This window comes from Neofelis nebulosa, chromosome 1 (genome assembly GCF_028018385.1).
Source record: "Neofelis nebulosa isolate mNeoNeb1 chromosome 1, mNeoNeb1.pri, whole genome shotgun sequence".
Lineage (NCBI taxonomy): Eukaryota > Metazoa > Chordata > Mammalia > Carnivora > Felidae > Neofelis > Neofelis nebulosa.
The window spans coordinates 27,112,593-27,134,326 of NC_080782.1; the positions used below are offsets into that span (position 1 = coordinate 27,112,593).

General features: G+C 37.6%; 1 long non-coding RNA gene across 1 annotated transcript in view; it reads right to left on the bottom strand.

Moving 5' to 3' along the window:
- Window positions 1-2,795: 2,795 nt before the first annotated feature.
- LOC131504492 (uncharacterized) overlaps window positions 2,796-21,734 on the bottom strand; it is a 63,538-nt gene continuing 44,599 nt past the window's right edge. The window contains exons 3-4 of the long non-coding RNA XR_009258021.1: window positions 20,089-20,228; window positions 2,796-4,406 (exon numbers count right to left, since the gene is read on the bottom strand). This is a non-coding gene — a long non-coding RNA (uncharacterized LOC131504492). The remainder of the gene's footprint in view (window positions 4,407-20,088; window positions 20,229-21,734) is intronic.

The window sequence follows — 21,734 nt, forward strand, 5'->3', positions numbered from 1 at the left end:
CCACTATTCCTTGTTTATCTTGCTATCTTTTTTGGTGTGTTGATGTCTTTTGATATCAATATGCTTTGACTTCTTTATCATGTTCTTTTGTGTAATTACTACAGGATTTTCCTTTGTGGTAACCATAAAGCTTATGAAAAATATCTTAAACTTATAACACCTTATTTTAAACTGATAACAGTGTCAATAGAATTTATAAACTTTATACTTTTACTTCTCACATTTTAGGTTATTATGTTACAATATCCATATTTTTATATTGTCTAACTAACAGGTTATTATAGTTATGGTTATTTTTACTGTATTCATTTTTAATTTTTAAACTAGAGTTTTAAATGAATTATTCACTACTACTACAATATTGCAGACTCTAACTATGACTATATATTTACCATTACCTATGAGATTTACACTATACTTCTGTTTTCATGATGTTAGTGTTCTTTTATTTTCACCAAAAAACTCACTTCAGCATTTCTTGTAAGGCAGGTCTGGTAGTAATGAACTCCCTCAATTTTTGTTTGTTTAGGACTTTGTACCTTGTTCACTTCTGAAGAATAGTTTCATTGGATATAGAATTCTTGGCTGACAATTATTCTTTCTTTCAATATTTTGAAAATGTCATCCCATTCTTTCTTGGCCTAAAAAGTTTCTGTTGAGAAATCTGTCTATAGTCTTAAGAGAGGTTTCCATGTATGTAATGTCTCTTTTCTCTTACTGCTCTTAAAATTCTTTGTCTTTGACTTTTGACAATTTAATTATAATGTGTCTTGGTGTAGCCCTATTCAAGTTCAACCTATTTGGAGTCCTTTGGGCCTCATGGATCTAGATATCTATTTCTCTCCCTAGGTTCAGGAAGTTTTCAGCCATTATTGCTTTAAATATACTTTATGTCACATTTTCTTTCTCTTATCTTTCTGGAATTCCCATAATGCAAGTATCATTTTTTCATTGTCTTATTGCTGTCAGCTTTCTTCACTCTTGCTCATTCTTTTTTCTTGTTGCTCCTCTGGATACTTTCCAATGTCCTATCCTTCAAATCACTCATTCTTCTGCATGGCCAAGTCCATTTTTGAAACTCTCTATTGAATTCTTCAGGTGGGTAACTGTATTTTTCAACTCTAGGATTTCATTTTTGTTTTTGATGGCTGCTATTTCCTTGTCAAACTTGTCATTTCATTCATGCATTGTTTTGCTAATCTCATTTTGTTGTCCACTTGTAGTTCACCAAACTTCCTAAGAAGTTCATTCTGAATTCTTTGTCTGACAGTTCACAGATCTCCATTTCTTTACAGTTATTGCAGCTTTACTAGATTTCTTTGGTGTGTCGTATATACGTGACTTTTCATGATCCTTGGTTCCTTCCATTGGCATCTGCACATTTGAGTAATCAGACTCTACCAGATGTTACTGGTTTGCTTTGGTAGAGACAGTTCTTCACCAGTCACTTTAGTTCGGGTTTCTGGGCATATTTATTTGTAATGTACTTAGATAGGTGAAGCCTGCTTTTATGGTCCACTTTTGGGTGAAACAACTGTTCAAGCTCTGAGGATAGGGACAAGGGATACGCCATGGGCTGAGAACAGTTGAATAAAACTGCTGGCTTGGACCCCAACCAAAGTGCAGCTGTAGGATGGGTTCCACACTTGCCTAGATTCTCTTGTCAGGATTACCAGATGATAGAGACTGGCTACAATATTCAGTAGTGGATGGGGCCATGAATTAACTTCCCTGCCCTGGGAGAGCTGCAGGATGGGACCCAGAGCCTGTATAGCTTGTTGTTTTAGAATCTGAACCAAGCCAAAGTGTGAGTTAAATTTCCTACTCTAGTGAGGCCACTGGTTTTGCTCTACAGATGGGGAAGCCATGGACTATGCTGCCTATTCAAGTGCCACTGCACGTAGGGTTGTTGAATGGGCTTTGCAGCTTTCCTGCTGTGGTTAGGTTCCCTGGTCAGATAGATAGGCTGTATTCAGTGATGAGTAGAGCTACAAATTAGATTCCCTGCCTGGGTACAGTGGGAGAAGCAGCTCTACGGCTGGTAAAATCCTTAGTTGTCTTATCTCAAACTGATCCAGACACCAAGTTCCCTGACTGAATAGGACCAGTGGCTTTGTTCTGCAAACTACTGACTTTGTCTGACCACCTCTTGGCTCAAGTGTTGCTGGGCCACACAGCTTCCAGGAGTTGTCTACAGTCCTTCTAATGAGATGGGGCCAGAAGATGTTTCTCTTCACAGCAGGTGGGTCTATGTGTCAGCAACTTTGCCTGGGTGGGAGGTGGAAGAGCTACTCCAGGCTACTCTCAATTTTCAAAACAGGTTCTCCAGTTGCTAGTAGCTGGAGCCTTTGCTATGAATTAATCCCCCTGCCTATGTATAGTACAAGAACACTACATGCCTGATAGTGGCTTTGTTCTAGGGATGACCAACTCTGCCTGCCCACCTGTCAGCTGGAGTGCCAATGAGCCACACTGCTTCCAGGAATTGTTGCCAGTCCTTCTGATCAGATGGGGCAGAAGACACTCCACAGCAGTTGGGGCTGTGATTCAGCTCCTTCCCTGGGCACAGGCAAACCAAGCTCTAGGGCAGGCAGAACTCACTTAAGGATCAGAATCAGGCAGATTTGAACCCTGCTGACTTCCTTAGTCACGAAGCACCCCTGACTTGATTCTGCAGATGAACAAAACCACAGTTTGGGATTACTACTTGGGCACTGCAGGGATGAACTTGGTCTGCTAAGATTCATGTGCTGGTTGTTATAACCTCCCAGTGGTTGAGTCCTGAAGATTCCCATGCACTCCCCATGGTGAGAGATCAGAGTAGGGGCTCCTATAAAGAAACTCACAATGCTGACAGGTGGAGTGGTTGTCCCCTTTGGGTTCTCTTTTCCCACTGGAGGAACGAGATGCTCAGCAGAGACCACTCTGTATGGTACTGCGCTGGCCTAGAAGAGAAGCAATGTAGTCAACATGTAGCTATTCTCTTACCCCCTAACGCAATCTGCTACAATCTGTCATGGTCTCTGTAGTGCAGGAGGTGCTTCAGCCTTACTCTCATGTTCTAGGATTCTCTTAGTGGTGTCTTGTTCTTCAACAGTGGCTAGTTGTTCTTGTGAGGGGTGCAAAGTCAAGAAAAACCTATGTCACCATCTTGGTAACATCACTCTGACCAAAATCCAAACTTTTTTTTAAATCTTTATTTATTATTTTTTAATTCCAGTATAATTAATATACCGTGCTATATTAGTTTCAAGTATACAGTACAGTGATTCAATAATTCTATGCATTGCTCAGTGCTCATCACAGTAAGTGTTCTCTTAATCCCCTACAACAATTTCACCCATTCGCCCATCCCCCCTGGCAAACACCAGTTTGTTTTCTATATTTAAGAGTCTGTGTTGTTTGTCTCTTTTTTTTCTTTGTTCATTTCTTTTGTTTCTTAAATTCTATATTTGATCCATACCATATATAAATCCATCCATGTTGTTGCAAATGGCAAGACTCATTCTGTTCTATGGATGAGTAATATTCCATCACATATATAATTCACCATATAGTCTTTATCCATTCATCTATGCATAGACACTTGGGTTGCTTCCATAGCTATCTGGCTATTGTGAATAATGCTGCAATAAACACAGGGGTGCATATATCTTTTCAAATTAATGTTTTTATTTTCTTTGGGTAAATAATAGTGGAATTTACTGGATCATGTGGTAATTCTATTTTTATTTTTTTGAGGAACCTCCTTACTGTTTTCACAGTGGATACACCAGTTTGCATTCCCACCAACAGTGCATGAGGGTTCCTTTTTCTCCACGTCTTTGCCAAACACTTGTTCTTTCTTGTTTATTCTAGCCATTATGAGAGATACAAAGTGATATCTCACTGTGGTTTTGATTTGCATTTCCCTGGTGATTGGTGATGTTGAGTATCTCTCCATGTGTCTGTTGGCCATCTGTATGTCTTCTTTGGAAAAATGTCCTGCTCATAGCTACTGTCCATTTTTTAATTGTATTTCTTTTTTTTTTGGTGTTGTTTGTGTAAGTTCTTTACATATTTTGGATATTAACCCCTTAACATATGTATCATTTGCAAATATCTTTTCTCATTCAGTGGGCTGTCTTCTTGTTTTGTTGATGGCTTCCTTAACTGTGAAAAAGCTTTTTATTTTGATGTAATCCCAAGAGCAAAACCCAAACTTTTAAAATAAGCAATTAGAGTTGGGGCACCTGAATGGCTCAGTCGGTTAAGTGTCCGACTTCAGCTCAGGTCACGATCTCACAGTCTGTGAGTTTGAGCCCCGCGTCAGGCTCTGTGCTAACAGCTCAGAGCCTGGAGCCATCTTCAGATTCTGTGTCTCCCTCTCTCTCTCTGCCCCTCCCCTGCTCATGCTCTGTCTCTGTCTGAAAAATAAATAAAAGCATTAAAAAATTTTTTAAAAAAAGCAATTAGAGTATTACAATTTATTTGCAAAAAAAGAGACCAAGAGTGTATCTTTCAATATTCGGCCCCTCTAAAAAATTTTAAATAACTTTATATATTAAGAAAGAACAGATTACCAGGGTAATCAGATTACTAGAATAATCATATTACTTAAGAAAGAACAGATTACTACAGTAACAAATGATAATAAGAAGTAAAAACTTGGCAAAATTACTAGCTAGAAATCAAACTGCCCATATTATTTCTTAGTTTACACCAGTGATTCTTAATGTTTTATGGGATTCAGATTTACTAAGGAATCTGATACACACTATGAACCAACCTCTACCCTCAGGAAAATACACACACTCATACAAACTTTTACAAGGATTTTACATAGAATAGTAACACTGAGTTGTAAGCAATATTAAAACAAATAAACCAATTAGATCTAGAAGTCTATCACTAATTGGATGAAGTCTGCAACTTAAAATATGATGCCTTATGGGAACAATTTAATAAAATGGCACTTAGAAACCCAAGATAGGCCACTATATCAGTAAGTTATATGGGTAAAATACGTATTTTTTTTTTTTAATAATAGAAAACAATCCCTTCTAAGTGGAATCAATTGATAACTACCTGTTGGGTATCTACTGCATATGCAACTGGGGTCAGCATATCAGGTATACAAAAAAATATAAGACTTGGTCATTACTCTTTGGATAGGGATTGCTGACTATCCCCCAATATCTTTTCTTTCTTTCTACCTAAGTGAAGTACCCTCCATTTCTGCCTGGTCTTAAGGCACTCATAATAAAGACTATGTTTCCCAACCTCCCTTGAAGCCAAGTTCCAAGGTTTGGCTAGTTGGGTATAAGCAAGTGAACTAAATTACTTTTGAGAAATGTCCTTAAAGGGAAGGAGCTTTCCCCTTCCTTTTCCTACTTCCTTTCTGTTGCTGCAATGTGGACATCACGGATAGCTTTTGCCTTCATCTTGGACTACATAATAACCATAAAAATAGAAGACTCACTTGGCAGAGAAGCACAATAGAAGGATCCTAGGCATCTAAAATCATGGAAAATCATGCCAGACCCACATTCAATTTATACACGAGAGAGAAATAAACTTTTTGTTTGTTTGTTTAAGCAACTATTATTTTGGGTTTTCGATCACTTGCACTCAAACCTAATCTTCCCTCAAAAAGCTTATAATGCTATTGAGTATGAAAATTAACCTATGTGAAACTATGAACAGAACTGCACAGGTCAGTGTCCAATTAAAAACCAGTTGAGTTCTAGTTGGATAAAGTTTTAAGCTTGAAATGGGATGATTTTCCCATAAGACTAATTTAATAAAATCATGTTTAAGCGTCTCAACATAATCCACAAAAAGCACTAGCACAATGTGGTTAAAAAACTGCTTAAAAATTTTTAAACAATAAAATAAGTAAATAAATAATATATTTGAGCTTACAGAATCTATAGAAGAGTGTTTAAAGAGAAACAACACAGGACTTCCCAGTAAACTACAATATTAAACTTGGGAGAAAAATAGTGAAATAAGAACTATAAAATTCATCATTAATGCTGGTGCATTTGGAATCACATAACAAGCTTTTAAAAATACTGACTCATGGATCCCACCCCAGACTAGATCAGACCTCAGGGATAGGGGTAGAGGGCCTAGTATCAATAGTTTACAAAGCTCCTAATAATTCTAATGGACAGTGATAGCTCAGAAGCACTGCTAGAGAAAATTAAAAGGGCTGGGACATATCTAAGTGGTATAGCGAGGTGCCTTCAAGGGCTTCAGCAAGTGATTCTACTAGTTTCTTAACATTTTGCCTGGGGTTTCATTGAAAAATAACTTGCTTTTAGGTATTTTGTTATTTTGGAATTGTTTGTTTGTTTGTTTGACCCAGCTATTATCACATTTCACCTCTTACTCAAAATTAAGTTCATTTTGAGTTTACAAATGGACTAAACACTCTCTATTTTCAATCTGAATATAACAAAATTTCTACAACAGCTAAACCTAAATATCCCTTTTAATCAATCTGTTTCTTAACCTAGTTCTAGTTCCTGTGTCTTGCAGGGTTTCTAGCTCTGACTCTTTCCACATTTCTCTCTCTACTGACTTCATATTCTCCCTTCCTTCAAAATCCAGGAGAGGTAAGATACTTCCCCTCACCCCTCCATTGTCCAGGCTCATGGGAAAGGTAAATCCCTGAGGCTGGGGTAGCCATGAACAGACCAAAGGCAAAGACTGAGACCAGAGATCAGAACAGCATCATCAACCAGCATTCGTGAGAACACATTGTAGGTCTCTAGACATACAGGAAGAAAGAAAATCCCTTTATATAATATATACTGCTAAGAAAGATACTGCTAAAAAATATTTTTGAGTCAATTAGACAAATTCAAATATTGACTGGGTGTCAAATGTTAAAAGGAATTATCATTAATTTTGTTACATTGATGGCATTGTAATTATAAGAAAAAATCCTTATCACTTGGACATACTTAATGAACTATTTAATATGTAATTACATGATGTCTGGGGATATGCTTCAAAATACTCTGGCCAAAATTAAATAGGAGCAAAAAAGATGGGTGAAACAAGAATGACAAATGTTGCTCATTGTTGAAGTTGGGTAATGGAGCCCATTATACTATTTTCACTATCTTTTATGTTTGAAATGTTTGAAATTTCCCTTAATAAGAAAATTAGCTTTCAAATATGGTTCCAATTATAGCATTCATGGGGAAAATAATAAAAAAGGGACTATGTAGAAAATGTTAGAAATGGCTCTCTAGATCATTTAGCACAGAGAATGTGTCAATCAGGAAATTAAAGGAGACAGAGATAAGTGGTATGGAATGGTGAGAGATTTCATCAAGGAGGTGAAACTGGAACCAGAACTTAAGAAATACAATTTAACACAATTGAAAACAAGATAGGTAGCATATTGATTAGGAGAGAGATTTTCTTTAATAAAGATAGGAATGATACCAACCCCCAGATCAAGATGTAGAAGACTAAAATTAGTTAATTTTTATGGACATTATTAATAAAGGCATTACTAATAATAATAACAACTAGCAGCAATTGAGTGTTCATTACTTGCCAGGTAGTATGCAAAGCACTTTATATATATTTCTCATTTAAGCCTCACAGCACTCCTAAGACATGTAGGCTATTATTCGCACCGAACCCCTACTCTTTTAATATTTGATGAAACTGAGCTCAGAGAGGTAAACAACAGTCTGCCCAAAGTCATATGCTAGTAAAAGTCAGAGCTGGGACTTTAATTCAGGTCTGCTCGAATCCAAACCCAGGTCCTTAATCATCTTGTATTCTATTCCCTTATGTCACTGTAAATTCCTCTGTATATAAGGAACCATAAAGGATATTTGGGGCTGTATTCCCAGCATTAGTGATTCCCTATTGTTGCCTGGGGTTTTTAATATAGAAATGTAGAGAATCCCTCAGGGAAAGGGTTACAACAAGGCAAGTACACCTTACAAGAACAGAAGTACTGTACCTCAGCCAAGGGCTCACCTAAGAGGGAAAAAAGAAAAAAAAGAATCATACATCTCTTACAGATCCAGAGGTGATTAAAAACAAAACAAAACAAAACAAAACAAAAAACAAAAGGACCAGCTAGAGAAAAATTAAGAAGTGTATATGCCAGGGTCACATCCTCCACTGTTGGGATCAATTTCTACCCCAATAGCAATCCATCTATCCTTCCAATTGTAAGTTCCCAGGTTGTTCTGTGCTCTTCTCCATGAAATGCTTCTCTCAGGTAACAAACTCCTATCTAGATTTACCTATTATGATGGAATAGGATAACTGTCTAGTCTCCCCCAGGTATTTATGTTTTAAGCCTCCACCACCCCTAGCGGCAATCAAAACACTCTCCAACCTTCCCTGAGTTGTCGGGGGGGAGGCATGTGTACTGGAAAGCCAAGAAACTAACTCTTGGGCCCTGAAATGTGCATAGTGTGAATGACAGATTCCTCATGTTATGGTGTTAGGAACTGGGTACACTTGAATAAAAATCACCATCTGGGAGCTGGAGGACCTTGGCTTGTATTTCCCACTTCTGCTACTAGATTATCTTAAGTCACTCCACCTCTCTGGGCTTCAGATTCCTTATTTGTAATGGGGTTGGGGGGAGCTATAATAAAAAGTTTCATAACTTATTTCTAGCTGCAGAATCCTTTCATCAAATGATCTTTCAGGGAAACTACCAATGTGTAATAGAAAAAATGTGAAACTATTTTGAGTGGGGGTCAAAGGGACCCCTTCCCATGCCCCATTGTAATAGATCCTATTAAGGGGGTTCTCGTTTTAAACATTCCATGATTACAAGTAAACTCCTTGCAGCCTGAGGAGGAGGCAGGGTCCCTCTGGGCAGCTGCACCAGAGAATCCTCTGGCCTCCAGATGGTTGCCCTCCTTTATCAGTGAGCCTCTTCCTAAAGCAAATAAGCAAAGAAAAAAATCCCACAGAAACAGAGTCCGACGTGAGGACTCAGGGAGCCAACAGAATACTCAACTCCATCCAGGCAAACTAAAACACATTCCAAGGAAGAGATAAGGTTTATGAAAAGGAAACTAACACAATCACTTAAAAGAATTTAAGCATTAAACTACACAGGCCAGGCTGCCAGGCCACAGGGAGGATACAAAACTTCCAAGGTCGGCTGTGAAAAAAAAGACTTCACAGAGACCCATGCCTTGATTTTCCTCTTTTGTTTCTCATTGCCCTGGGGTCAACTTCTTTCAGGTCCCTATGTGTGGGAAGTAGCAGTACATTGTACACAGCATACATTTCTTCTGGCACTGAGTCCTACAGGAACTCAGCTTTTTGGGAAAAGGGGTTATAGAAAGAGTGACTACAGATTAATAAATCTGGATTTTTACATATATCAGAACAAAGTAACCAACTCAATAGGGTCACCTGATGAAAAACACAACACCCTGCTTTTGAATTTTAAACAACAGATTTCCGATAAATATGAATTTCAGATAAAAAACATTTTTTAGTATAAGTATACCCCAAATATTACATACTTAAAATAAAAACATTGTTATTTACCTAAAATTCAAATTTTACTGAGCATCCCGTATTTTTATTTGCTAAATCTGGCAACCCTAACCCTCAAAATGAAAACATATTCCAGCTATATTTCCAATATGCAAATAATTTTTTTTTTTAAACTCCTCCTTGGAAACGGCCTTTACAAGATGAGGTACATTCCTTCCCCAGGCCTCTATGGAATTAAAACTTCAGCCTTGGAGACTGGATTAGATTTCTCAAAACTACCAAATGTTATTTATAAAGTCTGATGAATGAGAACAATCAATCAAGGTGACTCTATTAGGGGCCAAAACATGAGGTGTGGTTTTACGTTAATGAAACTAGTTGTCTTATGACACCCACTATCCTTACTCTCTACTGCCTACAGAGTAAATTCTCAGTTTTGTAAAACTGCAGTCAAGGTATCCAGCCAAATCTACCTCTCCAGCCTCTGTTTTCACCTTCTGGGGCCACACAAGCTACTTGTTGATGGAAACTTTCATACTACTTCCCATGTTATTGCCTCGGTCAAGAAAGCCCTTTCTGGCCCTACCTACCTGATTGACACACATGTCTTTAAAGACTTAATTGAAATGTTAATTTTCTAAAAGCTACTGTCAAGAAAGCCCTTTCTGGCCCTACCTACCTGATTGGCACACGTCTTTAAAGACTTAATTGAAATGTTAATTTTCTAAAAGCTACCTTAAATCTTTTCTGAAATATGTGAAAGGAAAGATGAGTGGATGGATGGATAGATAGATGAACTAATAAAACTTCTTTATAAAATTTTCTTGTCTCTATTCTCAACTTCCAAGCAGTGGTTACAAACATAGGCTTTGGAGTTAGGCAGACCCCAAAACCAAATCCCAATTCTGTTATTGAGTAGATAAGTGACTTGGGGCAAGAAGTTTAACATCAATGAATTGTAATCTTCTTACTTGTAAAACGAGGATAATATAGTTATCCCAAAAAAGGGTTGTGGGGATAATTAAATAAAATAGAGTACAAAAAGTACTTAGCATAATGCCTAACTCAGAATAAACATTTGATTAATTGTAGCTATTATCTTATTAGTATCACTCTTTTCTTCGCATCTTTCAGTACTTCCTATCATAGAATTCAAACCACTTGACTGCATTTAACTATTTACAGAGTTATTAGACAAGGATCACTTCTTACTTTTTTTTTTTTAAATCATCAACTCCTACATGGTGTAGAAGAACAAAACACTGAAAAAGGAGGAATCTAAAATTTACTGTATCTAACTATATAAATATGTACAAGGCACTGTGCAGGACATTTTCAATATACTACTTAACCTCGGTACAATACTTACAAAGTAGATAAAATTATATTTAAGAGATGAGGAAACTAAATCCTAAAAGCCCAGTGATTTACTCAGGATGCAGAGGTAGGTAAGAACATGAGTAGCATTTGCCTCCAGGCCTATCTTACAATAGGCCTGGGAACACCACCCCACACCACAAAGATCAGTCTCTGGACTTTCCGTTTCCAGCTCTTCCCAAGATCAGAATGAGTAAAGTGTGTGGAAAGTAGTGGAAAGTTTTTGCTTAGTGGTGAGTAAACTAGGGATTGTGATAAGGAGCAGGAGGAAGTACAAGGGGAGAGACTAGTCAGGCAATTATAGCATGACATGGGGAAGGCTATCTTGTGCCAATTATCTCAATTTCCTTTTTCGTCCTTCAAAACTGTTTCACATGATTTAATAAGTCTTTAACTCATTATTTTTCAGTTAATATCTAAGAACATCAATTATAAGTAAATCCTCCTTTAAAAGAAATCAAACATTATAGATAACAAAGTCTTCTTGCCCACCTATCTAACCCAGCTCCCCTCCCTACTTCCTCCAATGTAAGCAATACTGGATTAGGTATGTGCTCTTTCAGGCATTTAAAATGCATTTATATACGGAAATATGTAGCCATATAAAATACATGCTAGTTCATGCATGTTTAGTTAAAGAATAAATTATTTTTACTGTATACACAAACAAAAAAACAAAACCCTGATTTACCCAACTTCTACTCTAGGTAGGCATTCTCTAACTTCCAAATGGGACTTCCTAGATTTCAGAATTCACCAAAGAGAATGACTTCCAAAAAGATATTTTACCAAGGGATACAAAAAGGAAGCACCTTTTCAAAAATTTATTTTGAAATCAAGATTGTGTACTTTCTCCAAAGCAGTTTTGAAATCATTATTTCAGAGATGTCTGATAAAGAGATGGAGCTAATTTATTATTTAGTATTGGTATGATCTACTGAAAACTGGATTCTAAGAGAGACATTGTAAAAGAAAGCCAAAATAAAGACTAATACCAGAATCAAGAACTGACCACAATTTTTTAAGTGAAATTCAAGCCAAACTTTTGCAAAATATTTAAAGTACCTTCGTGGATGAAGCCCCATGGAACATTGTTTGAAAATACTTGATTTACTATTCTCTAGGCCTTTCCTAAGACTTTATTTCTATGAGTAATAAGGTGTGTACCTATCAAATGCAGACCCTGAAGAAGAAGGACTTGGTTCTTTGGATGCCTACTCCAAATATAAGAAATCATAGATCCATGAGACTCAGTCAGGTTGGAGCCAGTTCTGACCTTAAAGAGTCCCTGCCTGCAATGAAAACAACCCCATGTTGTTGTTTCCCCTTCCTGTACCAAAAAAAAAAAAAAAAGTATACATAGACATATCTTTAAGTGTCAATTTCCTCACTGAGACCATATCCCTGTTATAATGGAAGGGTTTTGCTGAGAGCTATTAATAGTAATTTCCTTCAGTAGTGATATACTCTCTATTTCTGGTAAGAGCAAGGAAATCCAACCAGCTTCTTCCTAGCAACATTATACTACTTATATAAGAAAATGACTTACAGAAGCAGGATGGTCATTTATAAGGTAAGAGGGTGGGGTGAGGGGCCTGGGAAATGGGAATAAGCAGGGGTGATTTTACTTTATTCTCCTGAAACTATCACCTCATTTCTATACATGGGGAAAAAAATTAGAAATGTATCTCCATGGTCTCCCCCTCCTTCAGGAAAAAAACAAAAACAAAAACAAAAAAACACCTAAAGCTCCCCTCTTCAAAGCAGGGAGGATTTTAGATTAAAAGAGACTTAAAAGACATAACCAAATACAATGACTGGACCTGTTTTCGGCTCTAAATGGAAAAACAACAAAAAGGAAATGATAAGACAATCAGAGAAATCTGAATATGGAGTTGATATTAAATAATACATAATCAGGAATTATTATGAATTTTGTTAGGTGTAACAAGGCATTGTAGTTGGCTCAAAATCTGTTTTTTTGTTTTTCTGTTTTTTTTTAAGATGCATCCTGGAGTATTTAGGGGTGAAATGCCATACTGTCTACTTGTGAGGGTATGTTTGAAAATTTTCATGATAGTTTCAAAGAGAGGTAAAAATAAGAGTATGGCATAATATTGATGGTTGTTGAAACTAGGTGATGAGTTCATGAAGGTTTGCTGAACTCCTTATTTTTGTGTATGTTTAGAAACTTCCATAATAAAAAGTTTATTTTGAAACTTGTGAAATGTGACCCATTCCTTTACCTAACCACACACCCATGCTTTTTCCTTTTTCCCACCCAACCATTATATTGATTTATCACCCCAATGACTGGAAACAGAATTTAGTGGTTAAGTTGAAGACTCTAGAACTACACTGTCTAGGTCATTGCTTGGGTCCTAGCATTGCCCACTTGACCTTATGAGAGTTAACTAACCTCCACATCTCCTCATCTGTAAAATGGAGATGATAAAATTTGCCTTTTGGACTGTTATGAAGATAAATGGGTTAATAAATGTATTTAGAATAGTGGCTGGTACAGGTGCCTGGGTGGCACAGTCAGTTATGTGTCTGACTTCAGCTCAGGTCATGATCTCGTGCTCTTTGAGCTCAAGCCCCATGTCGGGCTCTGTGCTGACAGCTTAGAGCCTGGAGCCTACTTCAGATTCTGTGTCTGCCTCTCTCTCTCTCTCTCTCTCTGCCCCTCCCTCACTCACACTCTGTCTCTCTCTCTTAAAAATAAATAAACATTAAAAAATTTTTTAAAAATAGAATAGTGGCTGGGATATAATAAGCACTCAGTAAATCTTAGTGTCATTATCATTATTAGTTAAGTAACTTCTGAAAGTAGGAAGGTACTCTACAACATCATCTCGTCTAATTCTTTGTTTAATAAAAGAAAAACTTAGGGTCAAAATGTTTTTAAAAAAGAAAAAACTACTTGCCTAAGGACACAAAGCTGGATAAAGGCAAAGCAGATTAGAATTCAGCTTTCCTGGAATCCAGGTCAACGTCATTTATACTTTATTTACTTTAATACATATTCATTATCGAACTGAATCAGTATCTGTCATGCTCTCTGCTTAGTACTAAGTAAAAGATTACATCTTTTCTTTTAAGTAATATACCATCTAGCTACAAAATAGTAATAATACTAGCTTTTGTACAGTGACTTTCACTTTTCAAAGTGCTTCTAATAAGTTCACGGGCAGGAGAACAAATCTCTAGTAACAGAAGTCAGAATAGTGGTTAGAGTCTGGATGAGAGGGATTCATTGGAAGAGGATATAAAAGGGACGTGCAAGAAGTTTCTGGGATGATAGAAATATACTATATCTCAATTAGAATGCTGGTTACACAGATATATACATTTTTAAAACTCACCAAATTGTATACTTAGGACATATGCACTTCACTGTATGTAAATAATTTTTACCTTAAATTTTATTTTTTCATAATTTTTTTTAATGTTCATTTATTTTTGAGACAGAGCATGAGCAGGGGAGGGAAGAGAGAGAGGGAGACACAGAATCCGAAACAGGTTCCAGGCTCTGAGCTGTCAGCACAGAGCCTGACACGGGGCTCAAACCCACAAACCATGGGATCACCTGAGCTGAAGTCAGATGCTTAACTGACTAAGCCAGCCAGGCACCCCTACCTTAAATTAAAAAAAAAAAAAAAAATCCCTGTACATACATGTATTTTCCTGGTTTCTCAGCACTGTTAACTACAGCAAATAGATATTTCTTGAAAGTTGAGAAAACTGGAAGTTTTAAAAGGGCATGATCAAGGATATACAGCAAAGCTAAACCTGGAAGTAGGTCTCAATTCCTTGCCCAATATGTCTTCAAACTCCAGAGTGAACTCAGACAACATAAGGTATTAATATAAGTGGGAAAACAGAGGCGGGGATAGAAGGATTGTTAGTCTTGTTTGGAGAAAATATAGAGAAAACAGAAATATGGAGAAGACAGAGATCAACACAGGACAGATGCAGTAGTAGGGAAGGCTTTGGGTAAAATGGGGCTTATTTAAGTGTGTCGCTAATGCTCTGGTGGCATCTGCCCCTCTCTGTCAGAATGTCTCAGGCTATTGATGAGCAGGAATCATATTGCAGGCAGTGGACTCCAGGCATAAAAACTATCACCTCAACTTGTCCTGTCGGCCCTCTAATTCTCCTGTTTCATTCCCCTACTCCTTTCCAATGAGCTCCCAGGACGCTGCTCAATCCCCCTAGGGATAAACTCTGAGCCAGATGCCTTTACTTTTCCTAATGGCAAAAGTCTCAAGACCAAGAGTGGTAGAACAAAGCCCAAGGCATTCTGTGGGATACAGTGAGTGTTTAGTGGTTAAAATAAAAGTCCATTGTCCTTTATTCTTCCCTCCAGATTTTATCAATATGGAAAATAATGCCCTTCACGAAATGGCAAAGTAAAGTACAATGTGGTCTTTAATCTGTCCTTCAGTGTTTATATGTGAGCCATTTGGCACCAAGTAAGCAAACAGGGGTTCACTTAAGTGGGGGAAAAGTTGTCACTGTCACACAATGCATCTGAGCTAAGTGGTGTGATGTCACTAACTGTCTTAAGGTAGAATTTCCCACTAAGGAGTTCTAAACTGCTCCTGCTATTATTGGCTTCAATAGCCTGTGGTTTAACTGCACACAGCTGAAAGACTCTGTAGTTGACTGATGTATATGATCCTCATGATCTACAATGCACTAGTCTTTAGAACTGGAAGGTTCCTTAAAGATCCTAGGATGTGGGTGGGAGGTGGGGTGAGGAAGGGGCAAAGGTGAGGAGTGGTCCAGTTACATGGCAGAGCTGCAGGGCTTGTGACCTGAATCTTTCTTGTGGATTTTAACTTGCAATTGATATTTGATTATTCCCTGGCCTTCTTAGTTTCTAATTTCTCCATCACTGATGGTCTTGCTTGCCTAATGACAACAAGAGTTCTGAGGGAGAGACTTTATCATAGTGCAAGGCTCTAGCAGGTAATAACTACATATCTTTCTCACAGGAGTTACCATTTCATGAGCACCTACCATGTGCCAGGCACTGGATTTTTTTAAATGACCCTATGACATGAGCACTATAATCCTAACTCTACAAACAAGAACACCAAACCACCAAAGTTTGTAGTGGCAAAGCAATGACTTGATCTTATGTTTAACTAAGAATCCCATGTACTTTTCACTTATTCACAGTTATCATGGAATGTCCATGATAAGAAAATTTCTGTAGCTTCAATTACCTATGAAACTCTAACTTTAGTAATTCCTTTCTGTTATATTAAATTAAAACTTTTCAAGCTACCCTTTAGTGTCATCTTAGCAAAATATGGAATTGTCCCAAGGACCAATGGCTGGATATTTTTTATTTGTCCTGCCAGATCCATTTTCCACTCAGCTTTGTGCCCTGGGAAGTGGCCTTTATGGACTATCATTTAGTTCCCTACCCTCTGGCTTTCAGTTAGGTTTACCCACTGGGAGGCACTAGATGGAGGTTGAGGGAGAAAAGAGAATGATAACCATGTTTTCCTTCTTCTTTTAATTCTGACATCAATGGACACTAGAGAGGTCCTTCAAATTGGCTGGGTTTATCTACAATATCCACCATTCCTACCCTGTGGCTCTCTTCTAGAACCACACCTATTCTCTTTGGGATGAAACTTCTCCCTTCACTTGCCAATTCAGGTTTAGGGGTACTAACCCCACTGTTGTGAGCCCCAGGATGCTTTATCATCCTTTGTTACTTTCCCTTAAGCCTATTTCACCTGTATAAACAGTTCCTAAATTAAATTTTCCTCAATTGTTCCATTTGAGGATCTCATGTATTTCCTGCAGGTTTTCAAACTGATACAACCTGAGCTCTAGAATTTACTTGATGCTTTAGATCACTGAACAAATACAAGATGCCTTTACATTTATACATTCATTCCACAACTATTTATTGGGCACCTATTGTGTACTAGACAATGGGTTTACAATGGTAACAAATGTGGCCACTGGTCTCCTACATAAAATATAGTACACAGGTTAAACAGATAATCACACAAACTAGTAGAACACTGTAACTGTGCCATGTGCCATGGCACAGTGAGGGCTAATGTGAGGAGTCAATCTAATAGGGAGATCAATAAAGGCTTGCATAAAAAAATAAAACTTGAGCCAGAGACAAATAGGTGTTATTGGGCATAGAAGGAAAGAATGATCATTGCAGGCAGAAACTGATGGCTGACAAAGGCTGGTGTGGCTGAAACAGACAAAGCAGAAGATGCTTGAAGAAAGATAAAGCTGAACAGACTTTGTTGAAAGCCATATTGAAAAACTGCCTTTATCTTCTAGTTACAGTGTGAAAATTGGGTTGGAAGGTCAGAGTGGTTTGAGCACAGGCCAGGTAAACAAGGTGAGAAGGAATCTAAATGGTGATAGGAAAAATGGAGAAAACAGATTGATCTTATATATAGATTCAAAGAAAGATTTGCTCCCTGCTGGGAGATTTCACTGCCTGGTTCCTTACATACATTAATACAACTGTCTTAGGTCAATGACTTCTCAATAAATGGAAAAACTCTGCCTTCTCATTGTGGGATAGGGGTAAAGAAAGATTATTCTAGGTCTAAGAAAGAGGGTGAAACTCAGTAATGCAGTTATATACACAGGCTCAGGACATAAAAACTGTCCCCATATTGACTTCCTGTCTTGACCTCTAACAATCCTTACTGCCTAGGAATTCCTTAAGAAGGAGAGACTGAGTTTTAGAGAGAGCTGCGAAACCCAGAGATCAGAGTTTTCCTCTTGGCTCTACCACTTACTGTGTTGACTATGCAATTAGTTAATTTCTCTGATCTTCACATTCTTCTTCTGTAAAATGAGAATGATAAATATTTCATAAGATTGTCATGAGGATTAAATTAGATAATGTATGTGTATACATATGCTGTTTGCTAATTCAAGTAACAGAAAACTTATTTAAAAGGACTTAAAGAAAAATTTAATATTGGGAAGTCTTATGACAGATTTCAATGTTTATTGACTCAGTAGTGTAATTAATGTCTTTTTAACCTTCTCTTTGGTCACCCTTGATGTGTTGTTGACTCTCGAACTGGCTTCCCTTGTGATCATAAGTTAGAAGTATCACATTTAAAGAGGGAAACATCTAAACTGGAAATGAATATCATTTTCACTATTTCCTGCAAGAATGTGAGAAGCCTTTACCAAACAACAATAGACTTATATCTCATTAACTAGAACTGAAAGTAAAATACACAAGGGCAGGAATTTTTGTCTGTTTTGCTTACTGATGTCTCCTCAACATTCAAAATAGTGGTTAGGCCTCAATAACCATTTGTGGTCTGAATGGACCACATGCCTAACTCTATTCCAACCACTAGTAAGCAAAGTGGGATTACCATGTATTGGCACTTTTCTGTAAAAGGTAAAATAGTAACAATTTTAGGGTTTGTGGGCCACATACAACCTCAGTAGCATATTCTTCTTTTTTCAACCCTATAAAAATATTTAAAATATTCTTAGCTCTTCCAAAAACAAGCCTAGGAATGGATGGCCCATGGGCCATAGTTTGCTGCCCCATGGCTTAGACTAACCATGTGGGGTGAAATGGAGGGACAAATACTATGACCAGTAGAATATGTATAGCACTCAGCAGCATCCTCCATGTATAAAAAACACTCAATAAATATCTACAACTGTTATTGATGATGTACTATTTTCCTTGTTCTTATTTTTCTAGGATATTAGACTCCAGAAACCTCTGTTCTATGATAAACCTGCCATAGGTTATTGACTGCCTCTGACTCTGGACTGAAGCAGCATCTGGGATAGGAACCTTGTGGGCCAGTGCATAGAAAGACATACCATACAAAAATAAGTAAATATAGAGAAAACAATAAGCTCAGGGTCAAAAACCTAGATTCACAAAATTAGCAGAGGATGTGAGAAGTGTATTATAGTGGAGGAAATGAGCTCTATTCTCAACTATTAGGGAATTCAAAGTTAAAAATTTTAAATAAGTTCCTTTATGTCTCAGAATCTTGAATAGGCTAATAGGCAACAAATCTCACCAAGGTAAAAACCTATGTGATATTTTCAATACAACAGAATTCTGTTTCCAGAGACCATTGCTATGATATTTTAAAAAACATTGCCCTTAAGGTTTATAGCTGGTATGCCATCTTCATTGTTTTATATTATCTGGTCTTCAAGAGCAGCCCACTGAAGTTGGGAAGAACATGACTATTGTCCCCACTCATTAATCATATTAAAAATATTTAACAATGAATATAGCTTGGGACCAACCATAGCCCTGTAATGAAGTGGGTCCTTAATGCCTCCTGCTGAGCCCCACACTGATGTTTTTATTACTAAAAGAGGAGATAGGTGGGGATCTTAAAGGAGGGGCCAGTTAGAGTAGCTATTCACCAAACAATACAGAAGGATTTCAATATTTTAATATTCAGTATGGCTATACCAGTGTGCACCAGATAACTATAAGCCCTACCTACTTTTGCCAAACGTGAAAGAAAGAAAGAAAGAAAGAAAGAAAGAAAGAAAGAAAGAAAGAAAGAAAGAAAGAAAGAAGGAAAGAAAGAAAGAGGGAGGGGAGGGGAGGAGAGGAAGTGGCTTTTCCAGGACTATAAACCAATAAATGGATTCAAACTTCATCTTCAAGCGTTCAAATCTACTGTTTTTCTCTTTGTTACCCATTCTCTTTACTTGTATGTTCTTTTTCACATCCTGTGGATCATCCTAGTCAATGACTCAGATCAGGGAAAAGAATATCATATTTGGAGACAGAAGACATGTTCAAGTCCTACCTCTGCTATTTATTAATTGTGAGACCTTGGGCAATTCACCTGATCCTACAAGACTGAGTTTCTTCACTGAGGAAATCACAGTAATTATGTCTGCATAGCAGGGTAGCGGAAGAAAAGCTCTGTAAAATATTAAGTGTTGTTCAGATGTCAGCCATTCACATTTTGCACAAATTGGCAGTTTTCATCTTAAAAACCTGGATGTTGGAATTGATATTCTTTTTCCAGATAGAAAACTCAGACTTCTGAGAGATTAAATTACTTGCCCAAGGTCACACAACTAGTGATGATAGAGCCAGGAATGACTTCAAAGCTCTTGACTTCTAATTCATGGCTCTTTGCTGGGGAGCCTCCAAATTCACATCACAGGCTGCCTACAAAGATGGAAATGTGAATGATCCTAACTTACAGTCACAGCACTGTTGGCAGGCCTTTGTCATCAGCTCCTTCCAAGTCTGCAGGAAGAAGGCCTGCTTCTGGCCCAGCATACATCTTCTGTAGTTCAGGGTATGCCTAGCCAACTGCTAAGTCACTCCAGCAGCTGTGGAACTAGAATAGCAAAACATGATGTTAATAACATTTCCGCTACAGATACACAAGCAGAAAGAGAGCATGGTTGGGGACAGTGCCTACCCCAGAGGGTCTGCCTTTCAAGCCCTCATCTGCCAAAGGCCAAAGGGGTCGTGATTCACCTTATGACAACTGAGAAGGAAGAGTTATTCTCAGTTCAGGAAGATTCAGCCTAGGTTGCTTCAAGAAGACAACCCTCACTGAAAAGCAACAGAAAGTCAAATGATATAGATATTTCACAATTCCAGAATTCTAGGTAAACTGAGTAAAGCAATGCGGTTTTGTGAAATCTGGCTTTGGAGTCAGATAATTTTTGGATTTAGAAACCAAGCCTTCCACTTACTAGAGCTGGTAGTCATTTGCACTGCCTCCCAAATTCCTCACTCTATCTTCCAGGAATATGATAGGACTACACTTCCTAGCTTGCCTATGGTTAGGTGGAGTCATATGACGAATCCCGGCAAATGTTTTGTGAGAAGAAGGGATGTATGTCACTTCTAGGCCAAGCTTTTATGGCTGGTGTGACACTCTGTAGAGATGCCTTTTCCTGTGGTATAGCAAGAGTTGTGATGGTTGCGGCTCTGCTACATCAATGACTCCACTACATTGAGCAGGGCCCTCCTGCTGACTCACTGTGAACATGTGACAGAAACAAAAAATAAACCTTTGTTTATTTTAAGTCACTGAGATGTGTAGGTTGTTTACCACTACAGCATAACCTAGCCTATCCAAATTGATGCATGAGCTATGATTTTTAGTATATTACTTAGTTTCTCTGAGCATGAGTTTCTGATGTTTAAAATAAGGATGCACATCTTTTCAGGATTATGAGGATTACCAATCGTTTATGTAAAGCACCTCACAGCTTTTAGCACAGATTTGGTCCCCAAGCAATGTTATCTATTACCATTATAAAACAGTGAGGGAGAAAAGCAGGTGGAAGCAGGATATCCTTAAGCAAACACACAGTTCATAGACTCCACTCAGCCAGACACCTGGACACAGAGCTTTGGCGGCCAGGTCAGCCAGCTAGAAGGAGGCCCCTGAATGCCTCCAGTCACTTGTTCATTCCTTCATTCTAGAAACATACAATGAATACCTACTATGTGACGGACACTATTTAGGCACTGGAAATATAAGAGAAACAAAGTCCCAGCTCTCATGGTCTTTACCTATAGCACCTAATGCATTTAAATAAATGGCTGTTTTTCAGATTTCCTAATTATACCTTCAGAGAAAACAAAGAGCCTGGAATTTGATCCTTTACATTTTAGCGATTTTTTTAATTCCTTGGAAATATTTTTGCATATATTTACTGCACTTTTACAAATAGGCAAGGAAGTTATTATTGTATATTTTCCCCAGTGCAGAAATTGAGGGGAAAAATAATTATCTTGTTTTTATTAGCATCAGTAGCAGTGCCAGATCTAGAATCTGTACTCTCAGGTTCCTTGTTCAGGGTCATTTTTTTTTTTTTTTTTTTTT